General features: G+C 48.2%; 1 pseudogene; it reads right to left on the reverse strand.

Moving 5' to 3' along the window:
- Positions 1-14,190: 14,190 nt before the first annotated feature.
- Positions 14,191-14,371, reverse strand: LOC131826122 (U4 spliceosomal RNA; annotated as a pseudogene).
- Between the last annotated feature and the right edge of the window lie 2,109 nt (positions 14,372-16,480).

Raw genomic sequence — 16,480 nt, forward strand, 5'->3', positions numbered from 1 at the left:
GTAAAGTCATAAATAAAATCTTTTAAAAATAATAAAAAGAATATAAAGAAAAGTAAAAAGTGATGGAGAAGGGCACCTGGTTGGTTGAACATGAGTCTTGGTTTCAGTTCGGGTCATGATCTCAGGGTGGCGGCGGGATCAAATCCTGCTTCGGCTCCGTGCTCAGTGTGGAGTCTGCTTGAGATTATCGCCCCCTCCCTCTCCCCTCCCCGTGGCCCCCCTGCTCCACCCCCCCCACTCATGCTCTCTCTCTTTCAAAAATAAATAAGTAAAATCTTTTATAAAAAGTGGGGTGCGCCTGGGTGGCTCAGTGGGTTAAGCCTCTGCCTTCAGTTCAGGTCATGATCCCAGGGTCCTGGGATGGAGCCCCCCGTCGGGCTCCCTGCTCACTAAGGAAGCCTGCTTCTCCCTCTGCCTGCTGCTCCCCTTTTGTGTTCTCTCTCTCTCTCTCTCTGAAATAAATAAAATCTTTAAATAATAATAAAAGTAATAATGATAATAAAAGTGTGATGGAGAAACATTAATAACGCAAATTACACTTTAAAATGCGTCTCATCTAGGAATGCCTGGCCGGCTCAGCGGGAAGAGCCTACAACTCTTGATCTCAGGGTTATAAATTCGAGCCGTAACTTGGATGTAGAGATTACATAAAAATAAAAATCTTAGAGACACCTGGGGGGCTCAGTGGGTTAAAGCCTCTGCCTTCGGCTCAGGTCATGATCTTGCGGTCCTAGGATGGAGCCCTGCATCGCATCGGGGTCTCTGCTCAGTGGGGAGCCTGCTCCCCGCCCTCCTGCCTACTTGCGATCTCTGTCTGTCAAATCAATAAATAAAATCTTCAAAAAATTAAATAAAATCTTAAAAATAATGCCTGTCTCTAGTTGTTAGGTTATGAACAGTGCAAAAAAAGTGGGGCCCCGTTTTTTCCCCAGTATTCAGAAACTATTATCGGATTCATCAAAGAAGACATTCAGGTTATCAACAAACAAGTGAAATTCCAACACGTCCTCACTTTCACATTACTTTTTTCTGAAGATTTATTTATTTGACAGAGAGAGAGGGAACACAAGCATGGGGAGTGGGAGAGGGAGAGGGAGAAGCAGGCTCCCCACAGAGCAGGGAGCCCGATGTGGGGCTCGATCCCAGGACTCTGGGATCATGACCGGAGCTGAAAGCAGACGCCTAACCACTGAGACACCCAGGCACCCCTCACGTTACTTATTAACATAAATGAAAATATTGTGGACGTTCATGTCAGAACTACACTTGTTCCATTGGCAAAAACCAGCAAAATAATATAGTGAGAGTCAGGTGACTATTACAGTAGACTTTATAGTAAAGCGTTGCCTATTTTATTATTTGTAAATGGTGTGCTACACATCCTTTAGGTCAGTGACACTTACAACACATACATGTTCTGGACAGGCAGTATGTACGCTGCATTCAACACACAGAGATAGTGTGGTCCCCCCTCCGGAGAAGGGTCAATGCTAAACATTGACCAGGACACCATCACCTTCCTACACTTGAGAGTGGAGTTTCCTTCAATACCATGTTCATTCATTCAACCATCAATAATTTCGTGTCTGTTTCCTGCCAGGCAGAGGGACGCATCCCTGGGGATATGGATATCCAGCAATTATTTCATTCTGTGAGAGTATCTTGTGACCCTTCTCCTCATCGCCATCAGTCCAACGACCCAGCTAGTCAGAGGGAAGGAGTGAAGGGAACAGAATGTACCAGCTCGGGAACAGAATGTGCAGAAGCCCAGAGTCCCCGTTGTGTTGGGGGTGGGGTGCCATTCTTAGAGCGTTTTTCTTTTTGTTTTGTTTCCTCATCTGCTTTTTTTTTTAATTACTTTTTCATCGCTCTATGGTTGGCTGTAATATCATGTTAGTTTCAGGTGAGCAGCACAGTGATTCGATGGATGCGTATATCACGACGCGACCAGTGTTCAGCAAACAAGCATCACCTCACATAATTACAAACTTTTTCTTTTATTTTTTTTAAGGTTTTACATTTATTTATTTGATAGAGAGAGACACAGTGAGGGAGGGAACACAAGCAGGGGGAGCAGGAGAGAGAGAAGCAGGCTTCTCGCCGAGCAGGGAGCCTGACGTGGGGCCCGATCCCAGGATCCTGAGATCATGATCGGAGCTGAAGGCAGACGCTTAACCACCTGAGCCACCCAGGAGCCCACAAATCAATTTTTTTTTTTAAGCATATTCCCTGTCTTGTGCAGTCATCACCACAAGCTTATTCTGGAACATTTCCATCATTCCAAAAAGAGACTCCGTCCCCCTCAGCAGTCAGTCCCCATTCCTCATGCCCCCAGCCCCTGGCGACCAGGAAGCTGCTTTCCATTTGTGTGGACCAGGAAGACAATCGCCCCGCTTGCCTCTTGCTACCAACTTCTGACTGTGTTAACAAAACACCTCCTCAGGGAGCAAGTCAAAACGGGGTTTTGATATGATGTTGTAATCACTGTGATCAAAGTCCTAAACTCAAGGTTTCTAAAAAGACCAATGACTTTTTTTTTTTTTTACAGGGGCAATTAAAAAATCTCCAGGGCTTGGCAAGACCAGATGGGTGTGTACAGATTTCTCTGTTAAGGTCGGTATCCTACGTGACCTTCTCTTTATGAAGGTACTTACTCGTGGGTCCGATTTCTGTGTTTCCTGTAAAAAAAAAAAAATTTGAGGTATGTTTGGATAATTTGGCAAATGAAGAATCCCTCAGAAATGTGGAGTCTTGAAAAACTCACTTCAACTCACGGGGCCTCAGTTTCCCCTTGGGAAACCTGATATTCTCCTTTGACAAGAAAGCGGGGCTCTCCAAAGGTTTTCTGTAACAAACAGGAGAGTAAATATTTTCTGCTTTGAGGGCCAGACGGTTCCTGCCACAGCTACTTCCCTCTGACTCGTAGCTGGAAAGCAGCTTCAGCTGATACACAGACAAATGGGCCATGTGCCAATAAACTGTATTTATGGACACTGAAATTTGAATTTCGTATCATTTTCAGTGTTGGAAAATAGTCTTAAATTTTTTTCAGCCATTAAAAAATTGTAAAAATCACTCTTAACTTGTAAGCTTTGCAAAAACAGGTGACAAGCTGGGCTTGGTCCCTGGGAGGAGTAGAAGGCAGGACTAGGACAAGGCTGCAGTTTAAAACAGGATGGCAGGGAAGGTCTCATTGAAAGGGTGACATCTGGTCAAAGGCATAGACGGTGGGAGTGTATCCCGTGGATACCTGGAGGAAGGATTCTGAGGCAGAGGACATAGCCTATGCAAAGGCCCTGGGGCAGGACTGGGACTGGTGGGTTGAAAGAGCGGGTAGGAGACCTGCACGGCTGAGCAGAGTGAGAGAGGGGGACAATGGCATAGCACACAAATGCAAGGCATGCAGGTAAAAAGCACAAATTAAGAGTTTGTAGGCTTATATTGGAAGGGCCTTTGGAAAGTAATAATTGTTCAAATTTGTTGGCATCCTTGACATTCGCTGAGTGTGATTGAATTCAACTGCGTCAAGCATGGCGGGATAGTGGGAGCATGATCCCAGGTGGGGGGCCTAGAGACCTTGCCAGGAGCAGGGGGCAGAATCAGGGGGAGGAAGCGGCGCGAAGATAATCCCCCCACTTCCCCGGTGTGGGGATGCCCTAGGGAAAGGAGGCTGGGAAGCAGTTGCCGACGGCGTCCACTAGCGGGCGCCAGGGACTGGGAAGCCGATCTCAGGGTCCCCCAGCCTCAGGCCTGGCCTGGGTGGAAAGGGAACGAGGGTCCCCCACCTTTGCTGGGCGCCTGGAATAGGATGAATCTGGACGGCCTTTTCTGTGCTTCCAGAGTTGGGGTTTGGAGGAGAGGGGTAGACAACGTAGGGCAGGAGTCCGAAAACTTTTTCCTAAAGGGCCACATAGCCAGGAGTTAGAACAGAGCGTGTGGAAGGCCAAACTGCTCACCCCTACCCCTCCAGCTCCCTGACCGCCTCACACCACACCTCGGCTAAGGCGCCCGGCTCTGTGCCCATGAAATGTAGTTTCTGCAAGCTGAAAGGTGGAGTTCATGCAACTTTCCTGGGACATGAAATAATTTTTTCCCTATTTTTTGAACCACTTAAAAATGCACAAACTGGGCACGCCTGGCCAGCTCCGTGGGTAGAGCACACAACTCTGATCTCGGCGTCGTGAGTTTGAGCCCCACGTGGGGCATAGAGATGACCTTAAATAGATAAATAGTGTAAAATATAAAAGTCCAAAAACTTCTGAGTTCTCCGGTTGGGCAGAGGCAGCCTGGGCGGCGGGGCGTGGGGCGGGGTGGGTATGCAGTGTGTCGGTGGGGTAACTACCGCAAGAAATATTTGTTTGACACTAAGTTCCAGGCAGTAAGTGCTTCAAGGCAGGTGTCATGTTAACAGCCCTAAATCTACATCTTCAAAAGCTTCAGGAGTAATTATAAAAAGCAACTTGTAATGGGAATGTCCAGCAAAGAAATCCCAAGTGAGGATCACATGGGTAATTGTGTCAACAACACAGGTAAAGTAAATGTTGCGGTGCAAAAAAAGGGGAAAGAGTAATGCGTGGATACTTTTTTGTTCCATTCCTTTCTCCTTTTTTTTGGTTTTTTGTTTTTTAAATATTTTATTTATTTATTTGTCAGAGAGAGCGAGCACAGGCAGACAGAATGGTAGGCAGAAGCAGAGGGAGAAGCAGGCTCCCCGCTGAGCAAGGAGCCCGATGCGGGACCCAATCCCAGGATGCCGGGATCATGACCTGAGCCGAAGGCAGAAGCTTAACCAACTGAGCCACCCAGGCATCCCTCTTTTTTTTGTTGTTTTTTAAGATTTTACACATTTATTTGAGAGAGAGAGAGAGAGGGCGGGAGAAGCAGGCGCCCCGCTGAGCCGGGAGCCAAATTCGGGTCTCGATCCCAGGACCCTGTGACCATGACCCGAGCTGAAGGCAGATGCCCAACCAAGGGAGCCACCCAGGCGCCCCCCATTAACGATTGTCTTTTAAAGAAATGTTATCCTTCTGTCCTGTTCTGTCCTAGTGATGAGTAATAGCATGACTGTTTGATAACTGGAAACCATCAGATGAAAAGATCAATTTGAAGGAAGAAGATACTTTAATGTAAAGATATGGCTCAAGTTTCAGTAAAAATACTGTGTTTGGATGAAAATCTGAGCTGTCCCTACAAAACTGGTATAAATTGCAGGTCAGCCCACTGTCAAAAATTTTAGACACAATGAGAACCTACAGGTGTCCCGATGCAATAAACGAAGTTACGTGGTCCAAACCCTAGTTCTTTGTGTTTAAAACAACTGGGTTAGCATTGTTTCTTTTGAATCTACTGTTTAAAACTTTTATTTCTTTCTTTCTAGGGGGAGAGACAAGCAAACACCTTTCTGAGTGCAGAGCTGGAGGACCCAAGCTCAACCCCACCACCCTGAGATCATGATCTGAGCCAAAACCGAGAGTTGGGGGCTTAGCCCCCTGAGCCACCCAGGTGCCCCAAATGTATTGTTTAAACAGGAGAATGTGTTAACACCACAAAGGTGCCCAGTGAGGGCTCAAAAGACAAGATGGACGCATGTAGCTGGGTGTGTGTTGAGGCCAAATGCCCAGCACTGGGTACTCCAACATCCTTTCCAAATAGGATGATATAATGTTTACCAAAGGATAAAGAATAAAAATGTGCTAATACACAGCTTCTATTAAATATCACGAGTACCGGCACGAATCAGACCAAGAGGAGACAAACCATGGCTTTGCCGGCCAAATCTGGCCCCGTGTCTATTTTTGTAGGAACTAACAACAGGTTTTCAACTAGTTAGGGCAAAAAAAAAGTCAAAAGGGAAATAATATTTCATGGCATGAGCAAAGTATATAGGATTCAAATTTCAGCGTCAGGAATAAAAGTTTGTTGGCACGTAGCTACGCCCGTTTGTTCACAAACTGTCCGTGGCTGATTCCCACCGGGGCCTCAAGTTAGTAGAAACCACACGGCGCACGGGGCAGAAAATATTTACTCTCTGGCCCTTGATAGGAAAAGTTTGCTGACTGCCTGTTGAGACCAATGCAAGATTTCTTCAGGCGACGATTTTTAGGTCGTTGACATTGTTCAGAATCGCCTATGCACAGATATAATAAAAACACAGATCCCACAATAGGGTTTATTATCCTTTTTTGCAATTTTCCTTAGACAATGGGCCTCTGCGGCGAGCACCTGCTGGGGTCTGCTTCCCCCATCCCATCCTGGGTATGGCATTGCTGCGGGTAAGAGCTCACTGGGTCTGTCCTGTTATCCCCATTGCAAAGAGGAGAATGCTGAGGCACAGGGAGGCCAAGTAACTTGCCCCAGATCACACAGCCTGCAAGAGGAGGGGCTGGGATTGAATCCAGAAGGCCGTGACCGTGACGTCACATGACCCTCCTGCCCGGCATGGCCAGGAGCACTGCCGCTCAGGAGTATCACCGCCTGGAATCTTGGGACGGCCACATACAAACTCCCCGTAAGCGTTTGGACAAAAGACATTCCCCCTCCCCACTGCTCCTAACACCTCAGTTTTCTCATCTGTAAAATGGGTGTCACCAGAGACCCCACTCACTGAGATTTCTGGAGGATGGAGTTTACGTGTGTACTCAGCACAGTGAGGGATCGAGGACTATCAGCTGGAGGGGGTGCCCGGGTACCTCAGCGAAGCATTCGACTCTGGGTCTCTGCTCAGGTCTGGATCTCAGCGTCAAGAGTTCAAGCCCCGCACTGGCCTCCATACTGGGCGTGGAGCCTACTTTAAAATAAATAGGTAGATACACAGATAGATACATAGATACATAGATACATAGATAGACAGACAGACAGATATTGGCTCTAGTTTTTATTAGATTGCGTGCTTAGATCCAGAAGCTGAGCCTAGAGGGATGGCGTGGTTTTCCTTGGACAAAGAAAGTCCAAGAGAATGGGGTATCGCGGGGTTTCAGTGCACAAAATGAGTTTCTGCATGCTTGTAGGCATGTAGCACACACAAAATAAACCAAATGATAGGTAAGAGGCTGCTTCCTTTTCAATACAAGCTTTTTTTTTTTAAGATTTTATTTATTAATTTGACACAGAGAGAGAGGTCACAAGCAGGCAGAGAGGCAGACAGAGAGAGACAGGGAAGCAGGCTCCCCGCTGAGCAGAGAGCCCGATGCGGGGCTCCATCCCAGGATCCTGAGATCATGACCTGAGCCGAAGGCAGAGGCTCAACCCTCTGAGCCACCCAGGCGCCCCCAATCCAAACTTAAAATTTTTTTTTTTTTTTAAATTTTTAAGTCATCTCTATGCCCATTGCGGGGCTGGAACTCACAGCCATGAAATCCAGAGTCGCATACTCCGCCAGCTGCGTCAGCCAGGCGCCCCTCAATCCCCTTTTAAATCTTCTGATTCTGTCGAGAAGTACACAGGGAGCTTCCGTGTCTCTAATATCTATTTGTTAACCTCTTTTTAAGAATCCCCTAATCCATAACCTTCCACAGCTAACAGTAGCTGCTTAAAGTTTAGTAACATTGTTTCTTTTCCTTTACATCTACTTTGGGCATCAGATACTGTGCTATTGTTGTTGTTGTTGTTTTTAATCTACTCCAGTGTTACAATGTTTCCTTCTAAGATAAACACATTAGAGGAAAAAAGTTCAGTACAGCCTTCCACGTGATCGTGAACTTTGGGGTTTTTTTCTTTATTAAATTTATTTTAGAAAGACAATTAACAACCTGGTGGCAAATTGAGACTGATATCAGATGCCCCAAAAACAAGGTAGCTGTGAAAAATAAATGTTATTAAATCCCACCAAAGGTGGGGCAATCTTTCCAGCATCCTCCAACCTGGAGATTCTAAATTGCAGATCCAAGGGACCCGAGGTTCTGCCTGCTGTGGGCAGGGAGTGCTGTGAGGAACTTCATAGCAGGTGCCAGGGAGAAGAGTCAAGGGGCAGTGTTTTCTGAAACCCCCTCTCAGCATGGCCAGCCTCGCTCCTGCGTCGGTGGGGATGGGCCTCTGACTGGTGGGCTTCTCCGTGCACCCAAAGTGGGCCCCCGTAGCTCCAATCGAATGCCACTTCCGATCTGATTTTCCCTGGGGTTAAACATCCACCCCCATGTTTGGCCTTGCAGGGATTTTATATAACCTTTAGGTCAATCTTCACATTTTACAGGTGGGGAGACGGAGTCTCGGAGGGGAGAAGTGATGTGGAGACAAAGCCAAGTTTATTGCTGAGCGAGAGGTAGGACTGAGATCCCTGGGCACCCGGTCCAGAAAGCCACCGTGCCCAAAATGGGAGAGTCCATTGTGAACTGATGAGAGACGATGAGGCGGACGCCCCAAGCTGGCCAAGAACAGGCACAGTTATCCTGGGATCCACGGTGCACGCCGAATGGTGGGGTTCATTCCACAAATGTGTTTGTAGTCACTTTGATGCTCACAGGCCCTCAGTGGCCAAAATAGACCAGAGCCTGTTCCCTGGGTGAACAGGTAACATAGATAAACAGAGCTCTTCCCCACCCCTGGGTGCTCTGCTGGGGTGACCGAGGTGGGGGCTGCCTCTGGCTGGGGTGCTCAGGATGGCTTCTTAGGGAGGTGACCATTGGGCTGAGAGCACCGGCTTTGAGAAGGTGATGTGGGTTGAATTATGTGCTCCCCCATTCCTAAGTTGGAACCCAAGCCCCCAGGACCTCAGAATGTAACTGTGTTTGGAGAGAGGATCTTTACAGAGGTGATCGGGTTAAAATGAGGTCATTGGAGTGAACAGGTGTCTTTACGAAAAGGGGAAATATGGACAGAGACACAGGAAGAAGATGGGGTCTACACGGCAAGGAGGGGCCTCAGAAAGAAGCAGCCCGTTGACCCCCGGATCTTGGACTTCCAGCCTCCAGGACTGGGAGGCAAGAAATTCTGTTGTTTAAGCCTCCCGGCCTATGGGATTCCTTTCGACAGCCCGGAAAACCGACTCCGAAGGTGAAGGACGAAGGGTCAGGCCTCATTCAGGATCTGGAGACATGGAAATGCCTCTGCACCCCTCTACCGTGGGCTCCTTTCCAGAATCCTCTGGGGGTGGAGCCGAAGGAGACATCCCCTCAGCGGCCGCCCCTCACCCCCGACCCCCGTGGCCACCAGAAGGAAGCCGGGATGACCACATTCTCAGCCAATGGAGGCCTCCCTTCCCTGTGGGAGTGTCCCTGTGACCCTTGGACCCGCCAGCCATAAAGCAATCACCAAGATTTGATGTGGAGGGAGGGGCGGGCCGCGAGAGGAGTGGGGGGCCGGCTCTGCTCGCCGCCCCACCTCGCTCCAGGCCCTCGTGGGGCGTGGTCCCAGGGGTCGCCCATCCTCCTGAAGCTGGGGGACCACATTCCCCTAGGAGCGAGCCCCAGACTCCAGGCTTGGGGAACAGCGTCCCTGACACGCCAGGCCTCCCAGTTCCATCCATACACATGTCCCACCCAGACCCCCCGCAGAAACTTCTAGAGCCATTAACGACTGGCGTCACAGGCCTGACCATCAGCCTTCTCACCCCGGAACAGGCTGCAGCGTCCCTACCCTCGCCTGCCTTGCTCGCTGCGAATGACTGTGTTTGGCCTCTGTCTCCCCCCACTGGAACATAAACCCCACCAGGGAGCCGAGTGGGGGGATGATTCGGTTCCGGTATGTTCCCTCCCACGTCTGCGACACCCGGGACATAGCAGGTGTTCAGTAAACAGCGGCCAGGCCACGGGGATAAATGAATACACGAATGATGAATCCTCAAGATGGAGGGAGTCGCCCCCTGCCAAGCACTCCTCCCTTGGGTGCTCCAAGGGCCTGGTGCAAATCACTGGTCTTCATCGCCCACCCCTCCCAGAGCCAGGAACTTCCAGGACACGCTGGAGCACGCGGGGCAGGAGCAGGGAGGACCGGCAGCCCCGAGGACGAGGATGGGGAGCTAATCACTGGGCATTGACCAAGAGGTAGATCAGAGTCCCCCTGGCCCCCCCTCACCGCCCCACAACTGCCCCTGCCACACCCCTATCACGAGGGCTTTACTCACTGCCCAGCCTGGTGGCAGAGGCAGAGGAGGAGGAGGAAGGCAGGGAGTTGGCCAAGGAGCCGCAGCTCCCAGACCCCCTGCTTCTTTTTCCCAAAACTGACCTTAAAGGGAAGCGGAGGGAGAACCCTCCAGTAAGAAGTCCAAGTAATGGGGAGGTGACATGGTGTCCAGGGGTAAGCCCCCGCCCAGGGGGACAGGGACAGGGAAACTTGGGCGTGGTCTCAACCGAGGCTGACTCACGGGGGGGGGGGGGCACGGTGAGTCATAACCCTTTATTAGCCTCTCCGGCCTCACGGGCAGAGTGGGGGCTGTTGTCACGACCAGACCAAAGGGCTAAGGAGGAAAGCCAGAGGCCAGAAAGCGCCAGGCAGGCGTCTGTCCAGTGTCTCAGACTGGGAGAACCCGGCATTGCTTATGGGTGAACGTACTGGTCATACTGGAAACCAGCGCAAAGACAGCGTGTCTGGGGACCCGGGTCCGCCAAGGTTCCTTCCCAGCATCTTGCGTGCTTCCATTTATTGACTCCGGCCAACAATCCGGCGAGGCAGGGCCTTGAACCCGTCTTGCAGATGAGGAAACTGAGGCAGGGAGCGGTAGAGTCACGGGCCCGTGGACACGCAGCTACACACAGCAGAACGGGTGCTCCCCCAGGCTCTGCTTTAAACCCCGCCATCGGACAGAAGTGGCACGTGTCCTCTGAAAATTTCTAGCAGCTGCTAGAAATTTCACAGCACACTGTGAAATTAAGTTTCGACTTCGTAACATAGTTGGTTGATCCGAACAATTGAATCGATACATCCAAATGATGATCATTTCAACATCTAATCAATACTGAAATGATTTTTTTTAAAGATTTTATTTATTGGGCGCCTGGGTGGCTCAGTTGGTTGGACGACTGCCTTCAGCTCAGGTCATGATCCTGGAGTCCCGGGATCGAGTCCCGCATCGGGCTCCCAGCTCCATGGGGAGTCTGCTTCTCTCTCTGACCTTCTCCTCGTTAATGCTCTCTCTCACTGTCTCTCTCTCAAGTAAATAAAATCTTAAAAAAAAAAAAAAGATTTTATTTATTTATTTGGCAGAGAGAGAGCACAAACAGAGGGAGTGACAGGCAGAGGGAGAGGGAGAAGCGGGCTCCCCGCTGAGCAGGGAGCCAGGACCCCGGGATCATGACCTGAGCCGAAGGCAGAGGCTTTAACCCGCTGAGCCACCCAGGTACCCTAATATTTCACTTTTTGAGATACTAACTCTTGTATATCCCTAGCGTACTTCACCCTTAAAACACATAACAATATGGACCCTAAATTTCCGTCACAAAATCCTTGATCTGTCTTCATAGAGTTCGTAAGATTTACAGGTACAAATGTAGACTCATGTACCCAAGCTCTTCCATAGGTACACAAAGCTGTCCGTTAACTGAGTTGAGTATCGGTCTTTAAATGCAAATTAACAAAAATAAATGAACACTTCCAACCCAGTTGGCCAGTCACCCTATATACATCAAAGGCTTCGATAACTGGGTGACATGGCCCCTGTCCTGGGAAGATCAGGTCTAATTCAGCAAACCTGTGAATTACAGAGTTTTTTTTCTGTAAAGGGCCGGATAGTAAATATTTTCAGCTTTGCAGGGCACAGGTCTCTGCCGCAACTACTCACCTCCGCCAATGTTGCAGGGAAGCCGCCATAAACAAGAAGTAAACCAAAGGGCATGGCTAGGTGCCAATACAGCTTTATTTACAAAGCAAGCAGAGGGCCAGAATTGTCCCGCAGGCTAGAGTCTGTCAACCGCGCACTCAATTCTGTGGTTATATTTAAACATCTTCTGTTGTTCCTTCCATGAGCATTGATTGGGTAGCTCTTGTGGACCAGGCACAGGGGATGCTACCTAGGTCTTGTCAAATTTTTGCAGATAATCCTAGGTGGAGATTTTCTAGCTCTCCACCCCACAGCCTTTCTTCTCTCTAACAAGTTAAGCACCTGGATCAATGTTGATGCAGGGAAGAATCAAAAGACATTTTTTGGTTAATGAAACAATGAATGAATATTCGTATCCCCTAGGGTGCATCCCTCTGCCTGGAGAAGGCACCCAATAAATGCTGAATAAGCGCATGCCCCAATAAATAAATAAAATGCATGGTATGTCAGGTGATGGTTAAGTTTCTTTGAGCACGCGTAAAGCCAGATGGGGGATGGGGACCGAGGGAGCAATTGCAATTTTGGAGAGGATGGTCAGGGAGGAGGTGGATCTGAGCAGAAATCTGAAGGTGAAAAGAACCAGCCACAGGGAGATCTAGGAAAAGGAATTCCAGGAAGCGAGGAGAGCATGTGCAAAGGCCCTGGGGACAGCAAGTGCAAAGACCTTCTCCACCAGTGTGGAGTGAGGGAGAGGGAGAGCAGGGAAAGGCAATGCTAAGGTGGTGAGGGAGACAGACACCGCCCCTGTAAGGACTTCTGTGTCATAATAAGGAAAGCAGACTGTGGGGTGGGGGGGAGTGAGGGCCAAGCCAGGAGGAGGGCAAGATGGAGGACAGTGCCGATGGGGCTGGAGGCTGGACCAGGATTCGGGAACCAAGCAGGCAGGGAATGAACGTGTTTTGAAGGCGGAGCTGCCACGACTCATGGATGGATTATAATAAACGCGAGCAAATCCCATTGAAAGATAAAAATAAGTATGAGAGAGTGGGATGTAATGAAAGGAGGTACGCGGCAGATACTCAGGAAATGGAGCCAAAGGGCATGGAAATCAGAACAGTGGTAATGACTAGGAAGGAGCTTCTGGAAAGCGGGGGACGTTCTGTGTCTTATTCTGGAAGGTGCTTACGCAGATCGGTATAGATAAGAAACAATTCACCAAGTTGTACACTTACTATTTGAGAGGGCTTGTATTATACACAGCCTGATATATAATATGTAGAACATATTATATTATATACATGTATACATATAATATATAACATCTATCATATAATATTATATTTATATCACATGCATATTATACTTTAAACAGTTCGGCTCTGGCTGAAGTTAATGCTAGTAGCATGCCATGAGAGTAAACAACTTAAATAATTTCAGTGATTCAGGAATGGGACCTTGACAGTCAAAAAATAGGGAGAAAGAAACCAAAGATGTGCGGGTAGGAAAGAATCTTTTTGGCGGATTCAGAACTGGCCGTTCCTAAGTACTCGTCATGGCCTGAGTAGTATCAAGGAGAATGAAAAGACCTACTTTCAAGGAGCTCCTTCTAGTTGTGAAAAGACAAGGCGGACAGATGATCAGCAGACACCCAAGGAGACTATGTGAATGCTAATTGTCATGATCTATATTCCAGTGTGCAGTTTGCGTGGGAGAGAAATCTGTGGGCAGAATTAATTAGGGAAAGTGAATAGTTAGCTTCCCACCCCCTCCCCTGGTCATGGAAAGGTCAGAAAATCAACTGAAAATTTTAAGCTGAAAAGGGAATCCACTGACTCACGTTGCTGCCATGCATCAGAAGCCAAGGATTGGATTTCAGGTATGGCTGGATCCAGGACATCAGACCATGGTGTCAGGGATCGATTGCTCTCTGTTTGCTCTGCTGTGTTCTGGAAAGGCTTCATTCTTTCACTGTGGGGTAGTGATGACAAGCCACCCCAAACCTACATTCCCTGAAATGTGGCATCCCCAGCGAGCCCAGCATATCCTTTCTACAGATGTGGCCAGAGGAGATGCAAAATGAGGTTACTTCCCCTGGGTCCCACACCACACTTGAAAGCAGTAGAGTTCACACACTAGTTCATCTGGTCCAAACACTGAGTTCTTCACCACTGGATCATACTGCCTCCTATGGTCCTATCCTCAGGCTGTAGAGAAAGTGGGTAGCATTTTCTCAATTTCAAGAATTCTCACATCTGAGTTTTTCCCAGTCTTTTCTAACTTCTAACTGCTACGTGTCTGAGCGAGAATCTGGCACAGTATGTAATCTCCAGCCAGTAAAGATTCAGGAAGCAGTTTCTTCATGCCCTAAATTAGATGCTGGGGTTTTGTAGACACAGAATTTGTATGTGAGATGGAATACCATAACTTCATGGTGTTTCACAAAGATCCCAGGGGCTTTTGGACATCTTACCACTTGAGTACATCTGAAACACACAGAGAGAAGGATTTGACCTAAGCAAAAACTTAAGAGCTGATATAGACCTAAGGTACAATTCCTTCAGAATGTAAATGGTCCCGAGAAAAATAATATATTTACTTCACATCTGTCATCACATTTTCAATTAGCAATGATCACACTTTGGATAAACCTCATTGGCTATAATACTGCCACTGTGCAAAGCTTTGTCATCACATTTTAACTAGACCTAGTTATATCAAAGTAACATCTGAGAGAGGGTGATTTTTGTCCTGGGAGAAAAGCTAAGAACTAATCTTTGAGTTAGAGTGCCTTCCACTTCCACAAGAAAATGTAAATGCTCCCATGAAAAAGTATGTAGTGCTTGATATCACTGATTCTCCTTAAACTAGAACTAGTTTTACCCAATATCTTCAGATCTTCAGGGGGTGAATTTTACCCTGGGCAAAAACCCAAGAGTTAATCTGGACTTGAGCTAAAGGGGTTCCTCCAAACCCCTTTAGAAAGTGTAGCTGTTTCCAAGAAAAGGAATAAATGAACCTGATATCAGTCATTCACACTTTAGTTAGAATTAGCTCAAAGAGCTTTGAGTGCCTTTTCGCTCTGTACTGTTGGAAACCACCTGAGGTAATTTTAGGGTTGGAAAGAAAGAGGGATCAGTGAGAAAGACATGGGTCTAAGGGACCTGCTTCCTGACAGGTCTCGGCTGACAATCATTGATACTTAAGTGTTCACACCAGAATAAAGCAATAATGGTGAAAGACAGGCATCTCCTTATTTGAGGAATGTTACAAGGGTGGCACCTAGTCCTGGTGGGAATGCTGAGCTTTGGGGACACAGCTGAAGTGACTTACTGTTATAGGAAAGGCAGCTCTTAAATGCTAACTCGGACCTGAGGTGAGCTTATATCAGGAAACTTGAAGAACCGTGAAGAATGCATGATCCTTGCTTCATTTGTAATGTTTTCTTTCTTTCTTTTTTTTAAGATTTTATTTATGTATTTGACAGAGAGAGAGAGAGAGCCCAAGTAGGGGAGCAGCAGGCAGAGGGAGACAGAGAAGCAGACTCCTCACTGAGCAGGGAGCCCAACGTGGGGCTCGATCCCAAGACCCGGGGACCCCAGGACCATGACCTGAGCCGAAGGCAGACGCCCAACAGACTAAGCCGCCCAGCTGCCCCTCTTTTTTGTTTAAATAAAATTGCATTTATGTGGAAGATGTAACAGGTACATGGTGTCAAATTCCAGGAGAGTAAATGATGATGCAGAAGAAAGCATCTTCTTTGGGGCACCTGGGGGCCTCAGTCAGCTAAGCATCTGCCTTCAGCTCACATCATGATCCCAGGGTCCTGGGATCGAGCCCCACATTAGGCTCCCTGCTCAGTGGGGAGTCTGCTTCTCCCTCTCCCGTGCCCGCTGCTTCTGTTCCCTTTCTCTCTGTCAAATAAATAAAAAAGATCTTAAAAAAAAAAAAAAAAAGCCTCCTCCTCGGGGAGCTCCCAGCCGTGCAAGCCACCCCCATCCCCATCGTGTCTCACTCCAGCGTTAGTCCATAAACGTTCATTCATTTCCCCTGCCCTCACGCACACGTGGTGTCCTGTGCTCTGTGCTGCCCTGTTTCACTTACCGGGTGCACTTTCAATGGGGAAGATATTATCTTCGAGGGGATGAAAACTAGTGCTCACGGGGTGAAACAGATCTTCCTCTTTTTATGCAGAAAGCACAGATCACATAGAGAGAAAGAGCAGGTACGTAACCTATGCGTGGTGTTACGATTTCAGTGGGACGAAGAACACAAAAACCGAAATGGTGAGAAAACACTGATGGAACCATATACGCTCAATATTGCCTCCTGTCAGGTCAGCGCCTGGGTGGGCTCAGCGGGTTAAGTGTCTGACTCTTAGCTTCAGCTCTGGATGGTGAGTTCGGGTCCCGTGTGGGGCTCCAGGATGGGTGTGGAGCCTACTTTAAAAAAAATAATTATTGGGGCACCTGGGTGGCTCAGTGGGTTAAAGCCTCTGCCTTCAGCTCAGGTCATGATCCCAAGGTCCTGGAATCAAGCCCCGCGTCGGGCTCTCTGCTTGGCGGGGAGCCTGCTTCCTCCTCTCTCTCTGACTGCCTCTGCCTACTTGTGATTTCTGTCTATCAAATAAATAAATAAAATATTTTAAGATTTTTTTTTAAAGATTATTTATTTATTTGCCAGTGATAGAGGGAGAGAAAGCGAGCAAGCACAGGCAGACAGAGAGGCAGGCAGAGGCAGAGGGAGAAGCAGGCTCCCTGCCGAGCAAGGAGCCCGATGTGGGACTCGATCCCA

The sequence above is a fragment of the Mustela lutreola genome, chromosome 2 (genome assembly GCF_030435805.1).
Source record: "Mustela lutreola isolate mMusLut2 chromosome 2, mMusLut2.pri, whole genome shotgun sequence".
In the NCBI taxonomy this organism is placed as follows: Eukaryota; Metazoa; Chordata; class Mammalia; order Carnivora; family Mustelidae; genus Mustela; species Mustela lutreola.